General features: G+C 42.2%; 1 protein-coding gene across 1 annotated transcript in view; it reads left to right on the top strand.

The window, feature by feature from the left end:
• RFX6 (regulatory factor X6) overlaps positions 1 to 16,492 on the top strand; it is a 74,567-nt gene extending 58,075 nt beyond the window's left edge. Inside the window, exon 19 of the mRNA XM_080389702.1 lies at positions 1 to 16,492. This exon is cut by the window's left edge and continues 21,892 nt beyond it. The gene's annotated coding sequence lies outside the window, so the exon portion shown is untranslated.

Raw genomic sequence — 16,492 nt, 5'->3', positions numbered from 1 at the left:
ATAATTAGTTCTCTATTAGTTTACACATGAACGAGCTATGTATATGTATATGTATACATATATGTATATTCACATCACCCACATGTGATGTTTGTGCTTTCTTCTCTCACACAGGAATTGTTATCAAAGTGCTGTTTTACTTAAATATTTCCCTGTGCCAAAACTTTGATGCTATATAATTGTAATTTATTTATTGGAAATACATTGGCCATTGCAAAAGGCTCAGTCCTGGGTAGCAACTGGCAACAGTTTCCAGAGCTGAAACCTCAGTGGACATATTTCTTACTTTTTCCATGAAAAGAAAGGCAGAAGAAAACTTAATGTGCTCTTATAACACTATTTTACTTAACCATAGAGCCTTAAGATCCCATTAAGAATTGGGATGATATATGAAAAAAACTATGTCTGCTCTACGTGCTTTGCAATCCACTTTTATAATGGTTTTCCATATACACTATCTTCCAATGCTAATTTATTACAAATATGGTAAATAACATATTGTTGCAGCACATACCAGAAAATCGCCAAGATGAATAGTTGTATATGGCATTTGTAAGTGTTTCTGAGAATCTTACTTAAATGAAGGGTTTTCTGGTTCCTCCAAAATAATTTATTCTTTGCTCTGTAAGTCAGAGAAGACAGAGAAGTCATTAGCTCACATGAGGAACTTGGGAGACAAAAATGCCAGGTTTTTTTTGTTCTTTGCTTTTTCTCTGGCAATGAAGACTTAATTACAGACATATTTTTCCATATGATGCCTTTATGTTTGCATATCTTTAGCATGCAGCGATGCTATCACTGACCCCTTCAGGTCCATCACTACTTTGAGCTTACAAAACAGTCCTGCAAATGATCTACCAAACTGATGCCTGTGAGGGCAAAATCCTTCAATGTGCTTAAGCCCATGTGGTAGTAAGTGAAACAGTTCTCAAAACAAAGGGGCTAGAAGTAATCCTATATTTGGACTACTGATCGAAGTTTCATCACATGAAGTAACCCTTCATAAGTACAATCAGCTTCAAAATGTTTCAACAGCTGGGGCTGGTTGTCACTGCCAGGAGAACATTACCACCTGTGAAGGAGATAGAACATTTGGAGACATGCTCCACTTGCAATTTAGGGAGAACTTCCTTCCCAGGCACTGAAGCAGGGCGGGGAGGTGGCAGAACTGAGATTTTTTAAGCTGTATCATCCAGTGTGCAAAACCTGGACAAAAAAATATTTTGTAAGTGAATTGTTTGAGGAAGCATTCCTCTGCAGCAGCGACCTTTTCTGCTGCAATGCTTTCATGAGCAATGTGTGAAAACAGCAGCTTTGCTGAGCCTGTTAATAACACTGGCCCGATTTGCACACTGCAAACTGTTTCATGGGTCACCAGCGAAGATGGAGTTCATTAAAAGATCATTTAAGTTCTTCTACAGACCAAGTTATACTGGGGGAAATCCAATGTAAGCCGATGACTTCATGTCATCAGTTAAAACATGAAATTGCCTGAACGGTCTTAACTCTGCCTCATTGTATACATCCACATTGTGGCACAGCCTCGGAGTTCATCACTGTGTGCTGCTTCGCCCCCGCCCCAACATGTTTTCAGATGATGCTGATGGAATGATGAAGAGACATTTTAAATACTCAGTTTTGTACACAGCTTTCAGTGCATGGCCTTTGTCATAGTATACTGCAAACTACAGTTCCCCAGCACAGGATTCCTCTCATTAACTTTAAAAGTCAGAAACCCTAATTACTTAGCCTCTGTAGGCACCCTGCACTCCTTCCTCCAGTGGGCAGTTTGTCTCGCCTGTTTTAGACAACCACTTAGAGTGTGATGTGTCTCTTGATTTAGAGAGCTGCATTTCATGTGAAATGATCGAGTCAGTACCCTCAGCTTCAGATCAAACACTAACGTGGTCTAGGATGATCAAGTAATTTTTATTTTTATTTTTTTTCAAGATCTTCCAAATTCCTTGTCTAAAAAACCAAAGTCTCAGTTTAGGGCTATCTATAAAGTTATTAGATTCAGTGAAGAAGGTAAGTGGGTATAAAGAAGGTATCCAACTTTAATGAGAGAGCTGATGAAATGATCCAGTGAGGTCTTCTGAACGCTAGCACTTGCTGTCATTTCTGAAATCTGAAGCACTTGCTTACATCTTTGGTAAAAACAGTGCTCAATTCTTTGGACCAACTTTAAAATTCCTGATTAAATCATCTGCAAATGTAGGATGGGATCAGCACTCACCCCCAGATCTAGGCCCACGTGCACTATGTAAGGTCACACACTAAAAATGAACGGAATCAACCTTCCTCCAGAAAGACTGCAAATTCCTGAATTCCTTAAGCTGAAGTCACTCCAGAGTTCGTTCATTTTCCCTTTAACTGAGTTAAAACAAAATTTTAGTCTATTGACAGAAATTTCTTTTTTCTTCTTTTTCCTCCTAAATTGTCTAACCATTGAACATGAATATAATACAACTGTATGACAAGTTTTTTTAATCACACACATTTTTCAGACACTGTTCAGGGAAAGAAGAAAAATATCTTTTGTTATGGTACATGAATATTGGGTGTGTAGCATCTACTCCTTGCTCTGCCAGATGCTTCCCAGGGAGACTGTCTGAAGTCCCTCAGAGCCATCTGTACTGAACTGGTATCTCCAGTTGTGACTTTGTCTCCTCTGTGCTTCCTTGGTGACCGGAAAGGGACAGGCATGTCCCCAAGGGTGAGCCTAGCCTGTGGCAGGCTGATTCTCACTTCAAAGATGCTCCTCTCTCAATCTCTGCATGACGCAGCTTCCCATGTGTAAATATGAATAGGGATCCTCCCCTCCCAGGTAGCCTGGAAGTTCATGGCTGCAAAAACTGTCTTTTCCTGCCAGTCTTATTCTTTGCATGTATTACAGGTCTCTGTTCTTGTAATGTCTGTGTTGTAGTACTCATTACTTTTGTGTTGCACAGAATTATTGATATTGACATTGTCTATTAGCACTTGCATTAAAATTTTTGTGCCATGTTTTCCCCTTTCACTCATTTATCTTTTACACCCAGAGGTAAATAGCATCACTTTATTTCACGTACTCATCCTCCATCTAATCTATTTATTGAGTGATATGAGCTAGAAACCATGAAGTACCATGTGATTCAGCATGAAGAAAGAATATACTTTCTCATGGGTCATAAACCTGCTTGCCTCCAGCACATGCTTCCCAACCTGAGCAGAGCCACGGGTGTTGGAGCAGTGCACGCTGACTCTGCCATCACGGCATTACAGGCATTTCACTCATTGGTGGTAAATATCTAGGAAATCTCTCTGCATTTTTGGCACTGTGAATCTTATGCTCAGCTATAACTTAGAGATAAATTATGGTACATCCAGCTGCCATTAGTTTCAAATTAGCAGTGTTATTTAGACTCCTTTTTGTATAAATATTATTAAAGCTACAGATTCCAAAAGTTAGGATGTATATTAACAGAGTGTGCTTATTAATCCCAGGAAGATCATAACTCCTGTTCCATGGGATTTAGGCTTGTCTCTTCAAACAGATTTGTGATGTGAAATGTTAAATATTGCTGCTGGTGACTAGTTATTGACAACAGCCAATGCTAATACCTCATTTTTCTTGTCCTCACAAGTCTTAATTGCACTGGAAACTGCTCCTTTGAAAACAAAGCAACAAGTGAAAAAAGTCACAGTGTTTTCTTCCATGGTTAGTTGCCAGGAGTTGGCAAAATTAAAAGCCTGGACTGAGAAAGGAAGATTTTTCTGTTCTTATCCCTCACCGTACCAAAGGGGACTCATGACCTGCAGTACAAGTGAGCGGATTCAGACATAGTCCAGCTATTTCTGCCCTTCACCCTGCGCTGCTTGCTGCAGCCTGTGAGGCAGGACTAGAGCAGAGCCAGGCTCTGCTGACACTGCTTTCTGGTGGCGATCATCAAAAAACATTTAATTTATATGCTTTGCCATATGCGTACAGCAAGCTCCCTTGGCCCCTGTCAAGGCTCTGGAAGGGAGAGCCAAGTCATGTCACTTGGCTTTGCTCACCTTTGGCAGACATTCAAGCTTTCGGCTTGCCTTGAAGTAGATGACATTCACTTACAGCTATCGTTTGTAAATATTTGGCCTTCAGAAGATAGTTAATGGTCTCTGCTACTTTATATTGGTCCTGTTTGAAGCTGCTGGGTTTAGAGGCATGAGCACTTTCCATCCTAGATTATCATGTGGTAACTGGGGACATCTACGGGTTCTACGGCATGTCAGATTGAATGAAAACATTTTTCTCCTAGTTAGAGCTTTCTAAATTACTTTTTAGTATTACTAAGCGTGAGAGAGACAACCCAATGCCTTAGAAAAGAATTAATAATGTTGATTTGCACTGCATAAAATCCTCCTTTGAGATGGATACCTTCAGACACTGAGAGTCATTCATCTCAGGTCCCAAGCCAGCCTGATATAGGTCAGCAGATGTACCTCTGTTAGTGCTAAACTGAAACAGAGGCAGCAGATGCTACCTCTCAGCAGGGCTTATCAGACCATGCTCAACAGCAAGCTGACAGAGTTATGCAGTATCCCAACTTCTGGCCTTGCAACTGCTTAGCTCATTGCAAAGGCAAAGGAGCAGGCAACTGCACAAAACCTGGCAGACGCGTCTTTACTCCAAAGCACTGGGGTTGTGGAAGACTTTTTAAAGCATCAGGGGGAGCTGAAAGCTCTGTTGTCCTTTGCACTTTTGAAAAGTCTCCCTCTTGATAAGCGCACCGATCCCTACACTGTGGCTCTCAAGTCACCTGCATAGCAGACCATTTACTTGTACTGTAGGTGGAGTGTTGTGGTTGCACATGTACACTGGCTATGGAGCCAGTGTGTGCATTGGACATCAGATCTCTTACACAGAGAGGTAGTCATACCATCCAACTAGCATCCAACTAGCAAAGAATAGCTATCAGAAGTAAATTGAATGAAGGCTGCACTTTTATACACCTTCTCCCTTGCTGCTCCCTCTGTCAGTGCCCCAGGCTTATTGCATGCTGCTATATGTTGGTGCTTACACTAACAGTGCTTTTCATAAGTAGACAGCATATAGTATCTTGTGGGTACCTGCTGTGGCTTTCAATGCACAAGTGATAAATTATTGTTTCAATTTTTAATTAAAAATTATTTTTAAAATTTATTATTTTAGCCAAGTCTCATCTTGCAGCAGTGCCTGCCCAAAGAGCTGTCTTGCATCAAACTGTTCTATGGTATTATGACACACATAATCTGAAATTAAAATAGGTCATTGTGTATGTTTTACCTGGTAATGATCAATAATTTTAATTAATGTCTTCAACATTTTATGGAAGGGCAGTTTAAGGAATTTAGAATACAAAGAAGGTAGTTCCAGTACTCTTTTGGAGACTTTACCATATTCAGCAATTTGTACATTTCATGTTTTAAAAAAGTCTAGGCTTTATAAGGTTTCAGGATGAATCTGCTAAACACATGCCTGTGTTGCTGAGTTTAAAATTACAGCTAGCAAGCCAAAAATACCTGTTCCCATGTATTGACCAGTCTTGTGGGAAACTAACTCTGAGATCCAGGTGCTAGCTATGCAATCTTGATCACCATTGCAACTGCCTCAGCTGACACCAGCCTGTAAACAGGACTAGACAAAATGAAAAAAACCCTCTTAAAATCTTCCTCCAGCCATTTCTGGACTGCTCTTGACCAGGGACTGGTTCTGTTTGACATACCCCATTTGAAGAGTCTGCCTGTGAAGATTATTTCAGAGAATAACAGATGCACTTTTCCATAAAGTTTATTTTTTCTAGTCTAGTCTTTCCCCTGTATTCATTTTTTCAGTCATTCCAAGGCTCTAGTAAATGGCCAGAGAAAATAACAGCAGAAGTTCTGCAAGATGAAGAATGAAGAACTAAAGAAAAGGACACAGGGACAGCTACTGCTTGTGGAAGCACTAAGTAAAGGAAAGATTTTTGGTGAAGGCAGCAGCCAAGTGTGCCATACTTATCATTCTGTCACCTTTTCCCTGTGAGTCACAAGTTGTTTTCTTTCCAGACCTTCATTTTGTTTACCTCTACAGTAAGAACAAGCAGAAGGTCTGGGATAATTTGACTCACAGAGCAATAAGATATTTTCATACAGGAGTTCCCTGTGTCAGTGGGCATCAAGGCAATTAATGCCTAGCTGCAGTTAGCTACCCAGTCAAGCTTTTGGACAGAAATGACCATACTGCTCTACAAGAAATTGTGTCTACAGGGACAACAAGTAGCCAAGACTTGGACCCCCTCATCATGACTTGTTTGCCTGAACACCCGTTCCAGAAACCAGCTTAATCTTACCTTCAACTCATTCTTTCAAAGTTTATCTCTTTCCTGGGTGCATGTAATTTCAACATACTTTGTTTATTGTTGTGTCTTCGAACTTTTACAAGACTAATAAAATAATAATAAGAGGAAAGGCAGGAGAAGTGGTTTCTTTATATACTACAGCATCACAAACCATCTGAATGAACTTGATGCACAACAAGATGTTAGATTGGCTGTGCTTACCCCTACAGGTCAGGTGCAATCATTTAAAGGCACATCCTTATAGACCCAGTCTTTGATTTTAGCCCGTCCACCAAATCCCATCTGTTTGATATACTTTTATGACACATCTGATGACTTCCAAAATAAGCAGTCAGGGCAAAAGCTTAACCGTTGAGATAGCGAATATAGCATTCCTCAAAGTTATGAAAATGTAACATCTAAAGGCAGATGAAATGACAGTGACCTGAAATAACAGGAAGCTGGCCTCAGTTATATTCTGGCAGGGGCTGATGGTGATGGAAGCTTGTGAACTGTATCCAAAACTGTGAAATATAGCCCTGCCCCTGAATGCACTGGAAGGCATATTTCAGCTTACAGCAAGTCGAAGCACCACTGGCCTTCGGGACCTCTGTTCAGTCCTTGTTCAGATCCAAATACAGAAGCTTTGAAGTAATCTTTTGACTGCGTTGCTGAATTTGACTTGTCACCTAAGTCTTCCCATCTCTTCAGCTGTGGGCTTTCCCCAGTGTATTCACCAACGCTCATATTTCCCTCCCGAAAAATGGGAATAAGAGAGAAAAGTAAACTCTCACATTAACTCAAACTCTTTCTGGGAGTCTGGAAGGTAGTTCTGGAGAATTCAAACTTTTGCAACCCTTTTGTATTTGCCTTGGAATCGTTTTGTGAAATCTGTTCTGCAAAATGGTTAACAAGAGGTGAAAGGAAATCTCTAGGAAAAAAAGAAAGGTGCAAAGTAAAAACAGAGTGAGATAAGAAAAAAATTGTTTGAATCTAGGAATTTGAATTATTCTAACAGAGAGGAAAAAAGCAAATTAATGCTTTCTATGGAAAAATTGCATGACCTGATGCTTTACAGGGCATGAGCATTTCAGAGAGTCATAGGTAATACCTGCAGATCTCTGCAGACCCAGTGGAAGCAGTAATGGTGCTTAGTCTCCTTCTTCCCAGCACCTGCTCCCATTTTCCTTAGTGGGGAATGATGACTTTCCAGAAGGATCAGCAAGGGAGGCAGTATACACTAAAGGTCTGCTCATTTTCACAAGCAATGTAATTTCCATATTAAAATCTGCATCTGAGGAAGCTTGATGAGTAAAATGCTAACAGACAAAACCATTCTAACAGGCACATTGAGTCAAAAGGTCTCTGCTCAAAGTTAAACACGATTCTTCTAACTGAACACTTTTGTAAACTTCTGGTTGAGCCTCTGTGCATTCAGACATATCACCTATACCACAAACGCATGGATTCATGATGTGCTGAGGCCAATCTAGATGCTGGCTCTCCCCCAGAAGGACAGTTTTGTTGCTCCTGATCCCCTTTCTGTGTATCCTGCTCTGTCCCGTGTATCAGTTTAGTAAGCCACATCACTTCAGCCATCAACTGCTTGCTCTTCTTCACTGCCAGCCTCCAGTCAGAGCAGCCAGCAGAGGTGGCTCAGCCTGGCCATGCAGCAGCTGGGCACTGGTGAACACGGAGGGACGTGTAACCTGGACCAGAGCGGAGGAGGGCTGACCTCTTCCTCCATCAGCAGCTCATAGCGTAAGTTGATAGTGAAACTGCACCCCAGAGCTACCCGTTATAATATGATACCAGCAACTGATTACTTTGTGCTTGGAAATAGAAGACACTTCAGGGGACTGAGCTGTTGCTGCACACAGCAGTGGTATTCATGCCAGAGTCTCCAGTTAAAATTGCTAACGATAATTTATTTTGGTATGATTTAAAGGTTTTCTAACTTTGTTAAAATCTTCTTTGCTTTGGTGGGCCAGCACTGGATCTCCAATCTGTTGTGGATGGTCCAAAGTGATTTTAAAGTGCACGTTTATAAAGTTTCATCATGCCCCGATGGTTCCTTGTGGAGGTACAGTGGCGCTGGTGAAGGGAGGAGGTTTCACAGCCCTTCCCACCTCAGTGCTTAAGTCTGTTGTTTTTTTGGTGGTGATACACAACATTTGGGTTGGAAATAGGTTATGGAACACCACAGAACAAAGAACCATAAAAGGCACAGGCATCCTGCTATGTAAGCAGTATTTCTAGGCTTGCCTCCTATATCTCTGCTTAGAGGGGAGGACAGGATTTTTTTCACTGGCAGTTATGAAGATTTCTGCCATGGCCATTGGTAGGGAGCCAACACAGTGTTCCAAGATCACTGCAGCCAAACCTGACAGGCTTGTCAGCTCCCTCAGTTTATGGGCAATGTCCCTAATTCACCCATTGTAGGACTACAGAACTGAAGAAGAAATTTGCTTTTCCGTGGACTGAAGTCCTCAGCGCTGTACAGGACCATGCAAGAAACTGCTTCCCTTCAGCAGCTGTGTGCTTGTGGCTGGCATCTGCGGGTGGCACAGCTGGGGGTGGGTACTGCGTGAACACCCAAGAGCTTGGGGTGAGACACCAAGGTGGCTGTGACTGTGCCTTTCTGGAAAGTATTCTCCACAGGACTGCTCTATGTCGGTGTGTGCATTTGAAAGATCTTGCGCATGCTCACATTTTAAGCATAACCTGAGTCAGCATGAGAGATTTACAGGCCACATTCAAAATTTTAGCTTGCCCACTTTTAAAAATGGAAAGTGGTGGTTGCGTAAGCACTGTAACCATATGTTACAAAAAAATCTTCCTGATGTCTGAGATACCCTGAGTATAGTTCAGCTAGGTATTGTATTTCAAGGTCTTTCAATTCTTTCATTATTTGAAGATTTTTCCAGTTTATGAAGGTGGGGTTGTATTGTTAATTATATGTATACTCTGTGTGTGCAGATATGGAATTACAGGTAATTTCTCTCTGACTGTGTTTTGATACACAACACACAGGTTGAACTTTCAGCCTTCAACTTGTAATCTTTCCTAACAGTCATCTGAAAATTTTAAAAGCATTGAACCTGGCCACCTTTGAACCACCAATGTTATTATGGTGATTCAGGTTTTCCTTTGAAAATGCTGAAAGATCATACTCCAACAGGAGAAAGATGAAACTCAGTATTTTTCCTGTTGGTCTTCACAGTGCTCACATATTTGTTTCTGTATTGCTAGTGATTGATATCACAAATGCCTTTGTCCATTTCTCTCTTTTCTGCTACAATAGCCCAAGTAATTAACTAAGTGAAGAGGCTGTCAATTAAACACTGATACTAGTCTTGGCATAAAAGCTCCCTTAAGAAACACTGAGTTGGAACATATTTTACAGCGTCACCACTGCCTTCATTCAGCTCACTTCTCAGACAATTAAGTGCTCCAAATGTTTGTGTGTCATCCAGGCAGCATTAGTAGCATGAACAATCCCTGCTATAGATACAGTCCTTGCAAAGAATGCCTGGGGAATACAATGCCTATTGTGCCAGCAAGGCTGATTTTATCAAGCAAGGGACATTATATAGTTAATTAATGCCAAGATCTTTAATGATAAGATTGTCAAGGACAATTAAGAAGATGATTACAAGTGTCCTTGGTAACATGAATGCAATACTGATTTTAGCTTACTTTCACTAAGTGTGTCTTAAAGGTCAGTTTCTCTGAAGTGTGAATACTTAAGCATTCTTTGGATAGATGTCATTATACATTAATCTCAGGAGGAAAACACATGTTTTTAACCTATCTGTGCAGCAAACGAAAATTAATGTGAAACTCTTCGCGAGAAATTAAGGTAACATATTTCAATGAGAAACACCTAGCCAGTGTCACATCCTCAGAAGCAGCTCTGGGTCCATGCTCTGAGATGAAGTCAATGGAAAGCTAAATTGGCTAATTTGGGGGGTTTTTGATCATGGGTCATTTTACATGGCACCAGGCCTGCTGCAACAGATGGGCTTCACCTGTCTCAAAGAGGGAAGAGTATCCTAGGTCAGGAGTTAGCAGAGCTCATTGAGACAGCTTTAAACTAGATTAGAAGAGGGGAGAGAATAGACAAAAGCTCGTTAGAGATGAGCCTGGGGGTGGCACACCAGGGTTGGAGGTGAGATCCATAGCACAGCTGAAGTGCATCTGTGCCAATGCCCAAAGCATGGGCAACAAACAGGATGAGCTGGAAGCCATCGTGCAGCAGGAAAACTATGACATAATCACCATCATGGAAACATGGTGGGATAACTCGCATGACTGGAGTGCTGCAGTGGATGGCTACAAACTCTTCAGAAGGGGTAGGCAAGGAAGGAGAGGTGGTGGGACAGCTCTGTATGTTAGGGAGTGTTTCAACTGCCTGGAACTGAATGATGGTGAGTATGGTTCAGTGTTTATGGGTAAGATACAGGGAGATAGCCAACAAAGCGGATAATCTTGTGGGAGTCTGGGAGACCACCTAACCAGGATGAAGAGACAGGTGAAACATTCTTACAAGCATCTGGGAGAAGTCCCAAGTTCACTGGCCCCTGCTCTTATGGGAGATTTCAACCTATCAGATGTCTACTGGAAATACAACACAGAAGACAGCAAACAGTCTGGGAGGTTCCTGGAGTGTGTGGAAGATAACTGCCTGACCCAGATGGTCAGCGAGCCAGCCAGGGGAGATGCCCCTCCAGACTGCTGTTTACAAATGGGGAAGGACTGGTGGGTGATGTGGTAGTTGGAGGGAGTCTTGGGCATAGCCATCATGAGATGTTAGTTTTCAATTCTCAGAGAAGTAAGGAGGGGTCTCAGCAGAGCTGCTACCTTGGACTTCCAGATGGCAGACTTTGGCCTGTTTAAGAGCCTGGTTGACATAGTCCCTTGGGAGATAGTTCTGAAGTGCCAAGGGGTCCAGGAAGGCTGGACATTCTTCAAGAAGGTAGTCTTAAAGATGCAGGAGCAAGCTGTCCCCATGTGCCAAAAGATGAGCCGTCAGAAGAGAATACTGGCCTGGCTGAACAGAACGCTTTGGCTGGAGCTCAGGGAAAAAAGGAGACTTAACCACCTTTGGAAGAAGGGGCAGGCAAGACTGTGAGGATGTTGCAAGTTTATGCAGGGCAAAGGTTAGAGAGGTGAAAGCCCAGCTGGAACTCAGGCTGCCCACTGTCATAAAAGATAACAAAAAATGTTTTTACAAATACATTAGGAACAGAAGAAGAGCCAAAGATAATCTGCACCCTTTCTTGGATGCCACAGGGAACACTGCCACAAAGAATGAGGAAAAAGCTGAGGTATTTAATGTTTTCTTTGCCTCAGTCTTTAATAGCAAGACCAGCTTCACTCTGGGTACTCAGCCCCCTGAGCTGGAGGGCAGGCATGAAGAGGAGCAGAATGAAGTCGCTACAGTCCAGGAGGAAATGGTTAGCGACCTACTGCTCCACTTAGACATGCTCAAGTCTATGGAGCTGGATGGGATCCACCTGAGGGTACTGATGGAGCTGGCAGAGGAGCTTGACAAGCTGCTTTCCATCATTTATCAACAGTCCTGGCAAACTGGAGAGGTCCCATAAGACTGGAGGTTAGCCAATGTGATAACCATCTACAAGAAGGGCAGGAAGGAGGATCCAGGGAACTACAGGCCTGTAAGCCTGACCTTGGTGCCAGGGGAGTTTATGTAGCAGATCATCCTGAGTGACATCATGTGGCATGTGCAGGACAGCTGGGGGATCAGGCCCAGCCAGCATGGGTTTATGAAAGGCAGGTCCTGCTTAACAAACCTGATCTCCTTCTATGACAACATGACTCGCTTAATGCATGAGGGAAAAGCTGTGAATATTGTCTACCTGGACCTTAGTACAGCCTTTGGAATCCTCTCCCACAGAATTCTCTTGGAGAAACTGGCTGGTTATGGCTTGGATAGGTGTACTCTGTGCTGGGTAAAAAGCTGGCTGAATGGCTGAGCCCAAAGAGTGGTGATGAATGGAGTTACATCTGCCTGGTGACTAGTCATAGGTGGTGTTCCCCAGGGCTCAGTACTGGGGCCAGTCTGGTTTAATATTTTTTTTTGACAATCTTGATGAGGTGATTGGGTGCGCTCTCAGTAAATTTGCAGGTGACACCAAGCTGGAGGGGGAGTGTTGATCTGCCTGAGGGCAGGAAGACTGCAGAGGGATCTGGGCAGGGTGAACTGATGGGCCGAGGACAGTTGTATGAGGTTCAACAGGGCTGAGTGCTGGGCCCTGCACTTGGGTCACAACAACCACACACAGCGCTACAGGCTTGGAGAAGAGTGGCTGGAAAGCTGCCTGGCAGAAAAAGACCTGGGGGTGTTGGTCAACAGTTGGATGAACATGAGCCAGGTGGTCTATAAGGCCAACAGCATCCTGGCTTGTATCAGAAACAGTGTGACCAGCAGGACTAGGGAAGTGACTGTCCCCCTGTACTCAGCACTGATGTGTGAGGTTTTGGGCCTCACATTGCAAGAAAGACATTGAGGTGCTGAAGCACGTCCAGAGAAGGGCAATGAAGCTGGTGAAGGGTCCAGAGAACAAGTCTTATGAGGAGTGGCTGAGGGAACTGGGGTTTGGCCTGGAGAAAAGAAGGCGCAGGGGAGACTGTGTTGCTCTCTACAACCACTTGAGAGGAGGGTGTAGCAAGGTGGGGGTAGGTCTCTTCTCCCAGGTAACAAGTGATAGGACAAGAGGAAATGGCCTCAAGTTGTGCCAGGGGAGTCTGAGATTGGATATCAGGAAAAACTTCTTCACTGAAAGGGCTGTCAGTCATTGGAACAGGCTACCAGGGAGGTGGTGAAATCGCCATCCCTGGAGGTATTTAAAAATGCTTAGATGTGGCACTTAGTGACATAGTTTAGTGGCGGGCTTGGCAGTCCTGGGTTAATGGTTGGACTTGATGATCTTAAAGGTCTTTTCCAACCTAAATGAAAGATTCATTCCAACTTCAGCCCATCTGGTTCAGAACTGTGATTATACAGTCAGTAGATGAACAGGCCCTCCTCAGTCAGCCCCCACATGATCAGTAAGCTGCTTCTGTTTCTCACCTGCTCAGTGCTGGATCCAGCTTTACTGTGTCTCCCTCATGCATCAAAACCAAGCTCAAATGGCACTTGACATAAAACCCTTCTCTGAACTGGGTAAGCTCACCGAAGAAAAGTGATGGCTACTGGTAGCACAGATTGCACCCTGAATGTCAAAATTATGAGATGAATTCATTTATTTGTTAGAACTGGAGAATGATGTGCTGCAAGAGGGACTTCTAATGGATATTTTATGATGCTAGCAATGAAGCTCCTATAGCTTTTGTAAAAGGAATAAGCAAGAGCATTTTTTTACCACGCTATGCCTTACAGGATAATTCAGTATCTGCCTTCTCTCTGATGGTCAAAGTATTAATCACTGACTTAAAGATAAAATATAAAGAAAACAGATTTGCCAAGGTGAGATTATCATGATGTAATGTTCCTTTATGTGATGGGAGCAGGCTAAAGCAGAGATTGGCATACCTGAAACATGAATCTTCCAAAAGATTTAGTGGTTGCTAGCACACTTGGAAATCAATTTTAAGTGGGAATTGTTTGAGGAATGGATGACCAGTAAGTACATTTCCACAAATGTTAAGGAAAGAAAAATATGCTTAGGAAAATCTGTCCTGGTTAAAAATAGATATGAACATTTGATACAGTTTTTTAAAAATGACAACAGTTATACAGAGGGAAGAAAAGGAACACTTTCAGCTATAAAATGTAATACACAATTTCCATTCAAAGGAATGAAAGGAATAACTAAAATATCAGTAGCCATTTCATTAAAACTGAAGATAAGCCATTAAAAAAACTTGTACAATAGATAAATCCACACAGACATCAAGTTAATATAGATGTTATAATTAGAAATGGGGTACAGAAAAAATAAAGAGGTTTAAGACAGACTGCTGTGCCACCTTTAGAACAAATAATTCTATATGGAGCTGTGAGTGGAACAAGCAGCTTATTGTTTGGGGAAAAAAGAACACAAGGAAAACATTTGCTAAAATTACTTCTTTTCAAAACCATCAGGTTCAAACTTGCATCCAAAATCCTGAAGGTTAAGCTAAGGAGTTCTTCAGACCAGAATTTATTTTTAAGCACTCAGTAATAAGAAGATAACAAAACCTAAGAAGATAACAAAGGGTAGAAACCTGACCTTTTCTTTTTTGAAAAAAAAAAAAAAGAGAGAGGAGAAATGACTAAAGCAGTTGATCTAGGGAAACTTGTGCCAGTTACCTGGTGTCAATCCTGAGCAAAATAATGAAAGTCTGCTCAAGAGTATCATGAAAGAAGTATGTTCAAGTCTACCAAGACTAGGAAACTACAAGCTACGAAAATATGGTTGAAGAAAATCAGCACGTTTTGTGGAACTTCAGTTTTCTTAAACATAAAAAGCACTAAGATTACACATTTGGGCCATAAATGCAACTATTTTCTGAAAGTATAATTTGGATTTATCCCAGGTATCTGATACAGTACCAAATGCTATATTGATTTTAAAAACCCAGTTCACTCTGAACCAGGGACACATTCTGTTTGCCAGTGCCTGGTTTAATGGGTTGCAAAGCCTGGCCACCGCCCTAGCACAAGACAGGATATAACAGCAGCATGTGGCCTTGAAAGCTGCTTACATACAGCCTTGCTTAGTCACCCCAGAGAAAGTAGTTCTTTTTAAAGGGTTTTCCAGAAGAATCAAGATCTGGCCCTTCCTTTTAACACAAAAACACATTTCAAATAGTGTAGAAGACTGCAGTTCTGCAGTATCATCAGATCTCAGAAAATATATTTTCTTTTCACTTATTTCTTAGTTAATTATCTCCACTTCAGCTGAGATAATTGCTTTGCAGATGTTAGCCCCCACAACATAAACACATTTACCAGGACATACCTGTCAGTGTCTAAGCTGCTATGCACTGTGATGTTGTTTCTGCACCTGTTTTTATTTGGGGAGGTGATGTCCAGTCATGCACTTGAAGCGTTGTGGAAGCCATGAGTTCACCGCATTCTCCCCAGGCATTTCGCAAACACATGGATGCACACAACCCTACGGCTGCATCCCATCATCAGAAGATGGCTGCTTTGTGTAAGGATGTGAAAAGCTGGAAGCCACCAAAGGGCTCTGTACACAAGCATGCCACATCCTCATTTGACAGCCTTCTTCCTCCTTTTCCCATTTTTTCCTTTTGTTCCCTCATATGGTATATTTGTTTCATCTCTCTCTGTCAGGTCCTAAGCTGGTGGGCAGGAAAGCCTGATACAAAAATGTGGTTTAGGTGAACTGAGGCCCCACACCTCGGGGCAAGAACAGAGCTAGGAGTTGTTGAAAGTCAAACCCAGCAGTATGATATTGATAAATAACCACTACAGTTGCGACTACTTTTTCTTTCCTTTTCTCCCATCCCCTCCCTAATCATTATTTCCACTTGCTTCTGATCTTTCCTCTGCTCATCTTCACATTGAATACTCTGAAGACTACTTAGGGCTTTCTCTGAAGAAGTTGATTCAGAATCTTATTTTCAAGGGGGTGAATGTTTGTGTCATTGCATGTACCAGCACAGCTGTCACACAGCATCCCCCTTGCAGATGTATCACAATATACACCACTAAGAAGAGACTCAAAAGACAAAAAAATAAATAACATCGCAACTCACTAGCCAGTGACACTCACCACCACCACAGGGACCAAATTCTTTGCTGGTTTACTTCCATGCTCAAGCATGTTTCTGATTAGAGATGAGACTTGGTAAGCAAAAGGCTGAGCCTGGAAGCATAGACACTGAGCCCCTTCCCACCAGAAGCTGTGTGTACACTAGCAGCTTCAGACCCCACCCTTCAATTTACTCTGCACACTTAGAAAACTGAGAGGTTTGTTTGCATGTGAGAAATATGCAGAAATTTTGAAGCACCACCAGCAGAAAAAACCCACTGTGATGCTTTTTTGCTGCACAGAAATAAATCTATTTGCAGGAAGGTGGAAGAAGAGTAGTGAATAAAATCAGAAGTGCTAGGTTTTTGCAGAACATTCTGCATCAAAGCTATTTTGCCATCAAGGATATACTGATATAAGCAACCTCTGCTGCTCAGCAAGTCT

Source organism: Falco punctatus (assembly GCF_963210335.1).
Source record: "Falco punctatus genome assembly, chromosome: 5".
Lineage (NCBI taxonomy): Eukaryota > Metazoa > Chordata > Aves > Falconiformes > Falconidae > Falco > Falco punctatus.
This window is presented reverse-complemented; position numbering and strand designations above follow the sequence as displayed.